Source organism: Hyaena hyaena, unplaced genomic scaffold, assembly GCF_003009895.1.
Source record: "Hyaena hyaena isolate Hyena2069 unplaced genomic scaffold, ASM300989v1 scaffold_69, whole genome shotgun sequence".
In the NCBI taxonomy this organism is placed as follows: domain Eukaryota; kingdom Metazoa; phylum Chordata; class Mammalia; order Carnivora; family Hyaenidae; genus Hyaena; species Hyaena hyaena.
Window position 1 is genome coordinate 4,204,159 of NW_024080702.1, and position 13,921 is coordinate 4,218,079.

Sequence of the window (13,921 nt, forward strand, 5' to 3'; positions counted from 1 at the left end):
GAGAGAGAGGGAGAGAGAGAGAGAGAGAGAGAGAGAGAGAGAGAGTGGGAGAGGGACAGAGAGAGAGGGAGGCACAGAATCTGAAGCAGGCTCCAGGCTCTGAGCTGTCAGCACAGGGCCTGGTGCAGGCTTGAACCCAGGATCTGTGAGATCATTTCCTGAGCCAGTTGGATACAACCTACTGAGCCACCCAGGTGCCCCTCCTCAGCTTTTTTTCTCATGCAAATTCAATCCTTTTCCATTTCCATATGGAGCCTCCAAATCTCCTGTCCATGGGTTTCCTAACATTGCTTTGGCAGAGGGAGTTGCAGTGATCCTTCATATTGACTTGACTCAGAATTGCAAGAATGTTTCTCCTGAGAATACGTGAGTAGAAGATAAGAATGATGAGGCCATTAGTAACAACAGCTTCCTTTTACTGAAATATTGCTATGTGCCAAAACCGTACTAATAAGAATTTATGTTTCTACTTATTCTTCAAAACAACCTTTTGAAATATGCATCATTCCTGTTTGGCAGATCAAAATACCCTGGTTGAGGTAAATCACTTGTTTATATAACCAAACAGTGATAGAGTAAGATTTGAACCACGGACAGTCCGAGAGTAAAGCTTATTACTGCCACCACTGCTGCTTTCAGCCATCAGCACAGCCTATCAGAGGAAGTGGAGAAGAGGAGGAAAAGGTAGAGAAAAAGGAGGAGCTGACAGTGAAGGAGAGAGAGAGAGAGAGAGAGAATCCCCACTCAAAAGTCTTTTCTACTCACTTTCTTATTGACCCTTCTGTCTCTGTGAAGCAAGCAGCACTTGATGGGTGCTGGGCATGACTGGTTACTAGCTTTCCTTGGTGGACAGTGTGAGCACAGAAATGCCGATGCTCTAAGGGACATGCCAGCGAGTCAGGACTAGAGCGGGTCACTGAATGCCAAGCACACGATGAGGGGAGGAGCAGAGAAATGCTGAGTGTGGGCGGGGCTGAAGCCATCCTTCTCAGCAGAGTCTAATGCTCACGTATACCTGTCATTAATCACCCGAGAACACGTCAAGTGTTTGAACCAGCACCAAATGCAGGTGTCAGCGTGGATTATATTCTTCCAGATGACTCTTTAGTATATACTCATTAGATGATTATGTTTGAAGAAATAGCAGGATAGCAGACCACGAGTACTGTATATTGAGTGCAGCATTTTTATGTTAGTCCCTGAACTTTACACAATGTCTCCATGCTGAGCCAGTACCTAACAAACAATAAACTCTGGAAAAGATTTAATCTCTTTCTCTCTCCTGCAAGTATTGTACATACAGAAGGGAGAAATTAATGGACGTGGGCTATCACATTTCTGTGCTTCCAAGAGATAGCCGTGTCATTCAGCTCAGAAGGGTTTGAAGTCCTCAAGAAAAAGCTTATAAGAAAAATTGTCACTACGCTGGCAATCCTAGAATCGAGCTGCCCAGACTGTCAGTTGAGAAAGAAATAGGAAGAGATATAAAGGGCCGTGAGTCAAGCACTGTCGCCATCCATCATTTAATCACCTCTGAACCATCAGCTTTTCAGTAAAGAGTGGAGCAAACTGGGGAAAGATATAGGCATATTTCAAAATGGATGGATTCCTCTGCTGGGCCTTGGTCAATGCACAGGGGCCAGCCAGCTGCTATGAGCCCAGTTAAGGAGCCTGGCTTCAGCTTCGGCACTCGCCAGCTCTCTGACCTTGAGCTTCTTGACTGACACACATTCTTTGGGTTTTTGTTTGTTTGTTTGTTTGTTTTTGTTTTTAATGTTTTATTTATTTCTAGGAGAGAGAGAGAGACAGCGTGAGCAGGGGAGGGTCAGAGAGAGAGGGAGTCACAGACTGAAACAGGCTCCAGGCTCTGAGCAGGCAGTCAGCACAGAGCCCGACGCGGGGCTCGAACCCACGAACCGCGAGATCATGACCTAAGTGAAAGTCGGACGCTCAACCGACTAAGCCACCCAGACGCCCCATTGACTGACACACATTCTTATTCTCTCCTGTGGAAATGACACAGTAGAAAAGCAGTGTCATGGAACTTAGAAACAAGGAGACTGCTTAGAGTTCACTGCCACAACTTGAAAGAAAGGATATGAAGGAAAGTAAAGGAAGCACAAATTTGTAGAGTTCCCTCCATCAGCTCAGGAAGTATGCTGAAGTATTTATATACCTTGGCATTTAATCCTCAAAATACTGTGAGATATATATATATTTTTTCTATTGGTATTGAACCTCATTTTTTTAAAGTAATCTCTATGCCTAGCCTGGGGCTTAAACTCACAACTGTAAGATCAAAAGCCACATGCTCTACTGACTGAGCCAGCCAAGTGCCCCTGAACTTTATTTTTTATTTATCTTTTAATCACTGTTTTTTTTTATCATAATTGTAGAAAGATATATTCTTATCTACATCTTGCAGATAAGGGGCAGGAGGCTCAAGTCACGTATAGACAAGTCTGTCCAGTTGGTATGTTAGACCCAGCAGGATTCCAAATCAAGCCTAATGGGATTTCAAAGTCCTCAGCATTGATCCACATATTACACACCTGGAAAGCACAGCGTGAGGTTCTAGGGGGACCTCAAACTGGTGCGCATCCTGTGCAAGTAAGAAACCATGGAGAGAGCACTGCCCTTGGTGTTGGGAGGCTGGGCTTTGAACCCATTTGTCATTCACTCATTGCCATTCTGGGTAATTCACAGACGTCTCTGAGACCACATTCTCATGTAAAAAACTATGGAGATAATAGTAGTCCGTTTACATTGTGCCAATCCCACAGGCAAAACTAACTGAGATGTTTTCTCAAAATGAGTATGTATTATGCAAATAACAGCTATTTTTAGTATAAGCAATAAACATTGGCATCATAGTTAACGCATAGCATGTGATGCTTCTCTTGTATTAATGATCATGCTGTATTGGTGCTGTTTTTAAGTCTTGTTTTCATTCTATCCAAGAGGACCGTTGTCCAATTGGAGAATCAGAGTTTTAACTTTTTAAATAATTTTTTAAACTAAGATGTTAACACAAGGCCCAACAAACAACATATGCTAGTAAGTGTTTATTGACTGCATGGCAAATGTTAGGAAAAGCCCTTACAGGGAGTAGAGAGAGGCCCTAAATCATTTTTGAAGGATCCTCAGAAGCTTCACAGGAGCAAGTCAACGTTCGATTACAAGTAGTAGACCTGCAAGCAGGTCTACCTGCTTGCAGCAAGCAGAAAGCTGTGATACCAAAGGTGGGGATAAAGCAAGGTCTGATAACGTCCAGGTCATGCTGGCTTCCATGGAAATTGTGTTTCCTACCTGCACAGGGTGATGATGACATTTGTGGCTTGGCTTTGAGATCACTGGAACTATTCCACGTGTCTGAGCATGTTGATCCGGGTCACACTAGGTTTGTAAGCTTCAGCAAGAGATTTTTCATAGCAGGGAAATCATGAGAGAGCAGTTTCCAGCTGGGTGCAAAATGGGGACAGGTGTAACCTGGCCTCTGCCCAAGTTAGAACAAGACCTGCATACTGAGGCCAGAGAGAAGACCACATGCTCATTCTTAGGGGTTTTGCAAAGTCAAGAGGTTCACTGAATCTTGTCCTGAATAAACCTTTTCTCCCTGCTATGACATGAAAGCAGATAATAATCTTAGAATCACAGGCGGTTTTCCTTTCACCGATTTATCCATCCAACCATCCATCCATTCATGTTTGCACTAATTCATTCATTTACCAAATGTGTATTTTGAGCTTGTTGGGTTAAGCTCTAAGGTAAAGAGATGGGAAACAGCATGAAAACACATATACAAGAAGCACGTAGCTCCTTCCCAGTCCCCAGGAGTGGCTGCTCTCTCTGTGTTCAAGTAAATGCTTTATATACGTTGTCAAATTTAATTCTCACCACAAAGCTACGTGGATTGAGCTTCCAAATTCCGACGGGCATTTCCCAAAACAGACCCATTTGAAATGTAATGATGCTCTTAAAGTACAATCTAGTCTTAATCTGATGTGGAACACGATGGAATGTCTCTGCTTCTATTGCAATCTTACTGTCTGGCACTGATCCCCTCTGAGCCGTGGCTCAGAGATGTCCATCTTAAGCTTGTTGCTTTAGGTAGCAGAACAAGTGCACGAACCATGAAAATACCATAGACACGCATGTCATTTCTCCTAAATTCCAAAGGGCTCACGGTGCTTCATCCATTCAGTCAATCCACATGGCACAAAAGACGGTGCCGGACCCTGAACACATGGATGAAGGTGAATAGAAAAGTTGGAGTTTGTGTCCTAACCTGGCTTAACATGCACTGCAGGAGACATGTGTACAATACATCACTCTAAATAGTTGCCTTTTTAGTCACAAGTGTGCAAAGAGCTATGGTACCAAAGATGGGGATAAAGAAACAACATTTGATTATGCTCCTGTTTATTCAACTCTGAATCTTGACTCTATCACCTGTTTATTGAGCACAAACCTTCCACTTTGGGTTTTGACTCTCAATTGTCTTTCTAGGAGGTGGGGGGGGGGGGGCGGGCTGGATTACCACTTGAATATTCTTATCTTGGAAAACTTCTAGTAAAATACCCAAGCCTAAATGCTGTCAGCTCCCACCAGAGCCAAGACCCCATCCACTGGTCAGATGTTCTGCACTCAGTCAGAGACTCCGAGAGAGCTACTAGAAATTCTACAGTCAGATTGGTCTACAGGTACCTAGTCTGGGTCTTCAGATTTCCAGAGGTCAAAAAAATAGGAAAATGCAATTTATATTACTTAAGATAGTTTTAAAAAAATTTTTTAACGTTTTATTTATTTTTGAGAGAGAGATAAAGACGGCACGAGCAGGGGAGGGTCAGAGAGAGGGAGACACAGAATCTGAAACAGCCTCCAGGCTCTGAGCCAGCTGTCAGCACAGAGCCTGACGCAGGGCTCAAACCCACGAACCATGAGATCATGACCTGAGCCAAAGTCGGACACTTACCTGACTGAGCCACCCAGGTGCCCCAAGATAGTTGTTTTTTTTTTTTTTTTTTTAAAGTGGCTATAAAATGATCATGGTGACAATAATGGTTCCTTTGGTCTGGCACTGTTATAAGCTCTTTATCTGTTTTTCTCACTGGGTCTTCATACCAAATTTATGAAGCAGGCATAATTAGAATATGGCTAATAAGGCTGAGTAAACTGAGGCACAGAGATGCAAAGACAAGCCAAAGGTCACAGAACCAGAGTCAGAATTTAAAACAAGACATCTGACTCCAGATCCCAAGTTAATTTTATGTCCTATCACTTATCAAATCTATTCTGAACATGTGACTCAAACATGTAATAATTACATTTTTTTTTTTTTTTTTTGGAATGGAGTTAGGTCAATATGACATAGTAGCCTATGGATTCAGGCAGAGCAGAAGTTCTCACTGAGAAGGATATACATTTTTAGTTACAATCAGAGAATACTATTCTTTTGCTCACTAAATGATAGAGCCCTTTGGACTATGGTGGTAGAAATTTGAGAAGTGATAATCATCTCCATTTTTTGGGAGTTTAAAAACTGAGGCCTAAAAGAATTTATGTAAACTATATAGATGCTCATAGAGATCCAGAACACAGTCTCTTTTTTTTTTTCAGATTCCAATTTCATAGATTAAGCCAATCTTATACCTTAAAACAAAACTTAAAACATTTATTTGAAGGAGACTTAATTCAGTAAGCACTGCTTTTTTTGAGGGAAGCCTCATATTTTCAATTGTGAGAAGTTTCATGAAAGAAGTAGTAGTTGAAATGAGTTAAAAATTTCATAGCCATTTACCATGTGATACAAGGGAAGAAGGCATTCTCAGCCCAAGAAGAATGGAATGAAATGTTGTGGACTTATTTGTATCACATGTTGTCTCTCCTGGGCAAGTAGGTCCTCAAACTTAGTTGATCATGGCGAATGCTTGTGTATTACCCAGCTCCTCTGGATTTGTAATGTAAGTCGCTCAAAATAGCAAGTTTTAGGCATAAAAAATTTCTCAATGAGTTTTTCAAGAAATAAACAAGATATTCTAAAGAAATAGATAACTCTTTCTTCTATGTCCATTATTGGAAATCAGACATTTCTTCAAAGGGCAGAGAAAACCATCAAATCTTCTCACGTCAATTTATCGCCATAGAATTTCTCTAAGAAAGAACCTGATGGCTGGGACAGAGAAATAGCTTTTCAAAGGTGAATTTTACACAGGAGTAGACTACTGCTACTAATTATGCTGAGTCTACCATACGCTTAGGACCACTCACTGTATTACATATATTATGTTATTTAATTCTCAAAGAGTAAATGGATAAAACAAAGCAAATCCAGAAGCACATCAAAAACAGCATCAGCAATAAAATATTTTCTACACGATTATCATTCCTCCAAATTGACATAACTATTTGAGAAAATAGCTAAAGAGAAATTGAGCCCCTTCAATTAACAAATAATTAAATACGTTTTCCAAAACTACAGAGATAATAAGTGGCAGGACTGAGCTTCTACACTCAAAACCAACAAGATGCACATTCTTCTCAAGTACACATAGAATATTATTCAAGGTAGACCATATGCTAGTCCAAAAAACAAGCCTCAATAAATTGAAAAGGACTGAAGTCAAAGTACATTCTCTGACACAAATGGAAAGAAATTAGAAATCAATTTCAGAAAAATATTTGGGACAGTAAAAAATATGTGGAAATTAATCAATATATTTCTAAATAAGCAATGGGTCAAACAAGAAAACCTAAGGGATATTATCAGGTATTTTGAAGTGAATGAAAATAAAGACAACATTGTACCAAAGCTTACAGGATGCATCTAAACGTATAGGATGCTATGCTTAAGAGACAATTTAGACCTGTCAATACATATATTTAAAAATAAGTATGGCTAATCAATAACATAAGTTTCCACCTTAAGAAACCCAAACATCATCAACAACATAAAAAGCAAACTAAGCTCACAACACTCAGAAATAATCCTTATCAAAATACCAGGTAGCGTTTTTGCAGAAATTGGCAAACTGGTTCTAAAATTCATATGGGTGGCGTGCCTGGGTGGCTCAGTCAGTTAAGAGTCTGACTTTGGCTCAGGTCATGATCTCACAGGTCGTGGGTTCGAGCCCCATGTCTGGCTCTGTGCTGACAGCTAGCTCAGAGCCTGGAGCCTGCTTCAGATTCTGTATCTCCCTCTCTCTCTGACCCTCTCTCTCGGAAATTAAAAATAAAATAAAATAAAATAAAATTCATCTGGAAATTCAAAAGCCTCAAGATAGCCAAAGCAATCTTTAAAAAGAAGAATAAATTTGAGATATACCTGATTTCAAAACTTACCATAAAGCTACTGTAATCAAGACAGTGTACTATTGTCATAAAGATAGACATCCAGATGAAATGGAATTGAGAGTCCAAATATAAGCCATGACATTGATGGTCAATTGACTTCCAGGAAGAGTACCCAAACAAGTCTAATGGGAAATGATCGTCTTTTCAACAAGTGGTTCTGGGAAGAGCAGGATATCCACGACAAAAGAATGAGACTGGGCTCCTGTCTCACACTGCATATGATTGTTAATTAAAAATGAATCATAGGCCTAAACATAAGACTGAAAGCTATAAAACTCTTAGAAGGAAATATAGAAGTAAATCTTCATGACCTTATGTAGACATTACAAGAAAAGCACCAGCAGTTAAGAAAAAGTAAATAAATTGGATTCCATACAAATTGGAAAAAAGTGCCTGTGCTTCAAAGGAAACCACCAAAAAAGTGAAAATTCAACCCAAAGAATGGGAGAAAATATTTTCAATTCATATATCTAATAAAGGATTTGTGTCCAGAATCTAGAAAGAACACTTTCAACTTAATAATAAAAAGGTAGTTAATCAAATTAAAATGGTCAAAGGATTCAATAGACACTTATTCAAAGAAAATATATAAATGGCTAATAAATACATATAAAGATACTTGGTCATTAGTCATCAGGAAACTTAAAATGAAAATAAAATTCAATCCTGCTTGACATTCACTAAATGAGCTAAAATCAAGAAGAGTGACAATAACATTTGCTGAGGCTATGGAGAAATTGAAACTCTCATATATTCCTGATGAAAATGTAAAATGTTTCAGCCTCCGTAGACAGGGTCTGACAGTTTTTTGAAATGTTAAACCGTATGATTCAGCAATTTCATTCTTAGGTATACTCAAGAAAATTGAAAATGCATGTCCTGACAAAGACCTGTATGCAAATATCTGTAGCAACATTATCCATAGTAATAAAAAAAAAAAAAAGAAACAACCTACTTGCATTATCAACTGATAAATAGGTACAAAATGTGACATATCTACATAATAGAATATTGATTATCAATAAAATGGAATAAAGTCCTTGAACATGCTACAAAATAGATGAATCTTAAAAACACTATGCTTTTAGAAAGAAGACAGCTACAAAAGGCCACGTGTTGTATGATCCATTTATGTGAAAATTCCATAAATAAGCAAATCCATAGAGAGAAAGGAGATGAGTGGTTTCCAGAGGATGGAAAAGACGATGAAGAGTGGGTAGTAACAGGTGTCTTTTGGGGTCACACAAAAGAACTCTAACAGTGCACAATGGTGATGTTGACACAACTCTGTAAATATCCTGAAAAACCACTGAAATGTACACTTCAAAGGGGTGAATTTCATGTCGTGTCAATTACATCTCAATAAAGCTGTTGTTTAAAAAGAAACAAATGAAGAAATCTCATTTCGGACTGCAGGGCTTTGTACTTCTTCCAGTTTGCAGAACTGAGTCCCCCCTCGCACCCCCCATCCTACATCTGGTTGGCGTTTATCACATCTTTGGGTGCTATTAACCTTGGAGAAGTCTTTTCAAGGATAGGTTCTGGACTCAGACCTTTTTATCTCCTCGTCAAACCTTCTCTCACCCCAGGTCTCTACTGCGGCCGTGTGCTCAGAGCACCCTCACCGGACAAAGTCCCAGTTGGGTCAGGGCCACCAGATCATCAGCATGGAGGGCAAGAGAGTCCATGAAGGAATTGAGTGAGCTCCTCTAAGCTGTACTGTTGAAAAAAATTATAAAATTGTGTTTTGGATGAGAAAACATTTGGAAGTTGCCAACACTAAACTGAAACCCCATGAGTTTTTACAGTCGTTTATCAAAGAACCTTCCGTTTGTGTTTTCAAGTAGGTAAAACAATAACAAATACTGGGGGAATAAAGTTAATCTGCATTCAGAGCATTTTATTAAATAAAAATAGGAGAAAAAAATTTGTGAGTCTTGTTAGTTTAAGCAAATCTTGTTGATGGTGGCAGTTAGTTTTGCAGTGTTATATTAAGTGATACTTGAAAACATGAGCAAGAAAAAATTATGCGGCAGAAAAACCATGATACTCTTAAGTTTTATAGGGGACCAGGGCTTTGAATCAGGAAGGTGAGAATAGGTTTTGCTGAAGTGCCCTATGATTCTGCAATAGTCTTTTATTTTTAAGTGTATTTATTTATGTAAGAAAATGTGTGTGAAAGTGGGGGAGGGGCAGAGAGAGAGGGAGACAGACAGAATCCCAAGCAGGCTCCACACTGTCAGCACAGAGCCCAGCACAGAGCCCGAACTCACAAACCGTGAGATCATGACCTGAGCCAAAATCAAGTGTCAGACACTCAATCGATGGAGCCACCCAGGCTCATGATTCCGAATATATTCTGATGTCTTTCTTCTCCAACAATATGGAGTTAAAAAGCAAAAAACTTAACTTTATGAGCATGGATGATCTGCTATAAAGGGAAATGAACCTTCTGAGAATGATTTATTAAATCACTCCATTTAACAAATACCAAGCATTTATTAGGGGGCTGGCACCACGCCAAGCATTTCCACTAGAGGAGAGATCAACATTCTGGCTCGAACTCTTCCCATGGGATCCCAAAACCATCCGGCCCCCAAAACCATCCTCCACTCTGCTAACGGGGTGAACTTTAAAGGACATAGATTGAGTCATATTTAAAAGAGAATCCAAACTTCTTACTTCAACTGGAAAAGGTTGGCTCGGTCTTAGGGCTTTTGCCTTCCGGCTCTGAGCCAGGAGAGTCGGTCTATTTGCAAAGAGTGTCATTTCCCTAAATCTCTTGTCATTTACTTCTCAAAGGACTCATCCAGCCCTTCAGTATCCTGTGGCCCAGGAGATTCTCCAGTGTTTTATTCCCTTTCTATAATCATTCACTCTCTGAATATTACATGCTTACTTTGAATTTTCAAAGACGTGTTCTGTCTGTCCCTGATAAAATGTAGTAGCAGGGACCTTCTAGGCTTCCTCACTCTTACTAGAGCCTCTGGGCCATGTTGTAGGCACCCAGTGAATGTCTGATAAATGAATGATTGCTGGCGTCAGTTGGGCTTATAGACATTGAATCAAATTAACACCATTAAACGCAAGGAGGGCTATAAAGGGGTAGTTTCACATAAGATGCAAATACATAGTGGTGTGGTGGGGGATCTACACCAGAGAATCAGAAATTTCCCCAGTTAACTGAAAGGTAAAGAGGTAGCCATGTAGAGGGCTGTGGAGAAGAGCCCCATACAAACAGTGATGGACAGAATGTTGAAAGCCTCCTTATAATTTGACGAAGGTGTATGATGATTGGTTAATATAAATTCACACACTCACTCACTGATTAAAGAAACCACAGATATTTGCATGTAGTCCAGGTGGCAACACAAGAAATAGAAACAAGATAAACAGATAAACAAGAGAGAGAGGTCCGAGCTCTCCAAAAAATCTCTGTGCACAGTGTTCCGCTGCTTACAAAACCAGAGAAGGGGTGTAATTTCTCCAGATTGTGTCTCCGGCTTCTTGCAGCTGTGTGCCACTGTTACTTTGTTTCTCTTCCGCAAGTCCATTTTTTTTAAAATTTTTAATGTTTTATTTATTTCTGAGAGAGAGAGAGAGAGAGAGAGAGAGGCAACTTGAGCAGGGAAGGGTCAGAGAGAGAGGGAGACACAGAATCGGGAGCAGGGTCCAGGCTCTGAGCTGTCAGCACAGAGCCCGACATGGGGCTCGAACCGTGAATCGTGAGATCATGACCTGAGCCGAAGTCAGACGTTCAACCAACTGAGCCACCCAGGCACCCCACCGCAAGTCAATTTTATGCTCCATCTATTTTTAACCACTTAAGTTTTTCTGGGTATTCCTTTCCCTGCATGGACTTCAGACTTAGAAATAGCAGGCAGCTCACTTGGTATGGGCCACTTTCTTATGTAGAATGCTACTGCATTTCCTCTCTGGTTCCCACCTGCTCCCATCATTGGTTTTGGTTACCATTCAGCCTGATTCAGCTTCAGTCCACAAAACACCAATTTGCTTTGCCTCCCAGACTTTTGCTCACACAGCATATTTCTCAACAATGGGGGAGAAAGAAAGTGAATTAAGAAAACACATGAGGTGATGGTTGGTTTTATGTATCAGCTTGTCTGGGCCATGAGGTGGCCAGATGTTCAGTCCAGTGTTATCCTAGATCCTTCTATGTGGATGTTTTGGATGGAATTATAATTTTTGTTTGTTTGTTTTGAGTAGGCTTCATGCCCAACATGGGGCTTGAACTCATGACCCTGAGATCAAGACCTGAGCTGAGATCAACAGTTGGACACTTAATCGACTGAGCCACCCAAGTGCCCCTGGATGGATTTAACATTAAATTAGTAGACTGACTAGAGCAGTTTGCCCTCCATAATGTGGGTGGGCCTCATATAATCAGTTGAAGGGCAAAAAAAAAAAGTACAAAAGAATGACTCTCCCATGAATAAAATATAATTCTCCTGTCTTTGAATTAGAATATCAGCTTTTTTAGTACCTTTAGGCTTGAACTGAAATTTCAGCTCTTTCTGAGTCATAAGCCTGATGACCTTTGGATAGGAAATCTACCATAGACTCTCCTGGTTCCATCCTTCAGATTTGGACCAGAACTCCAGCATTGTTTCTCCAGGGTGTCCATCTTGCTGGCTCACTCTGCAGACTTGGGATTTATCTGCTTGTATAGCTGTCTGAGCAAATTCCTTACACACACACCTATGTTTCTATACAAAGTCATATATGTAACACAGCCTATTGGTTCTCATATGTAAATATTGAAACTATCCACCAACTAATTAAATACTGAAAACTATTATTTCATGATTATCACATTGGAATAAAATGATAACCCTTAACACTGCCTGCGTTATCAAGGAGAGTGGGGATTGCCAATGATCAGCAGAGGGGAGAGAATCTTCAAAAGCCTTAAACTTATATTTATTTTTATTTTAAAAAATTTTTAAATGTTCATTTATTTTTGAGAGCAAGCATGAGCTAGGGAGGGGAAGAGAGAGAGAGGGAGACACAGAATCTGAAGCAGGTTCCAGGCTCTGAGCTGTCAGCATAGACCCTGACGAGGGGCTCAAACCCATGAAGTGTGAGATCATGACCTGAGCTGAAGTCTGATGCTTAACTGACTGAGCCACCAGGTACTTCAAAGCCTTAAATCTTTGACAGCACCGACAGCTGTCCTTTATCTGACATAGAATCACAGGGCAAGTTCCACTTACAAATTCCACTTACAAATTTACCTCTGGAAACTTAGCTATTTTTCTCCCACCTTTCCATCTGTCCATCCATCCACCTGTCTATCTATCTATTCATTCTTATGTTCCTTGTTTTCATTAATTTCTTCCCCAAACACCTACTGTGTACATTATTTGTGCTGGATGCTGATCTAAGCACTGAAATATCAGAAAGAAAATACGTGAAAGTCACCCTGTGACAGCTCCCATTCATTCGGAGAAACAGATTGGTGGAAGTGGAAAAATTAGCAATCATTCTCCCTCAGGAAAATGACCCTGGAACTCCAATGACAGCTACGCAAACACCTTATGATAGAGACACGAACAGCAAGTTCACAGAACAAAGAGAAGAGAGGTCAGCCCTAGTGAGAGAACCTTGGCGTGAGGACGACCCTGCAAGTTGGAAACACATGTTGGCAGCAGCCAAGGGCACGCTGTGTCTGGGCCCGGCAGGAAGCAGAGGGCACCAAGTTCAATATTTGGCTCTGCCATTTCGAAGGTCAAGGTCAGTGCGAAAGACTGCATGGCTCTGAATTGCAGTTTCCTCATCTCTAACATGGAAACAGTAGCCTCTACCTTACCACACTGGTATTCTGATTAAATAAGATGAGAATGCATTTTGATTTGTCCCAGTGCTGAAAATCCCAGAGCCATCCCATGCTCTGTTTTTGAGCATGGACTAGGGGTTCAATATTTTTCTCTGAGTGTATAAGCCCAGACTGATTTTGCCTGAAACGTATTCCTCACGGTTATTTTGTTTGACCTATTCTATCTTTATGGAAACGTGAAAAGTCACATTATTCTGATTTTTTTTAAAGGACAGATTCTATATTTTAACACACTTTGGTTATGGCACAAACAATCTAGCATTGGTGCACATCAATGGTTTTTTGTGCCTAATGATTCATGTCAAGGTAGATGATATGCATATGTGCATACCTTTCCCTCTCAGATTCAATACTTGAATGTATTCATCAAGTTGCAGTGAGCCACTTACTAGAAGCCTTGTGTTCAAGTACATATTTTGTATCTTACAGACTTGGTAATGCATGACCCATCACTGAAGGCTGAAACACCTCAGCTCCTTCCCTCGTAACAGGGGATGCCGCCTCCCCAGATTCATTTCTGACAACTCAGGCATAGTTGATTAAACCACACATCTCTCCTCCCCCTTCCTGTCCAAGAAACGCAAGGCGCTCCAGCTGAAGAGTGTTGATTAAGACGATGTTGGACAATTAATTATGCACCACAATAACCTCTGACCTGAGCAAATTTTTTCTATTTTAATCAGTTGAGACTCCAAATTAGCAGATAATTAC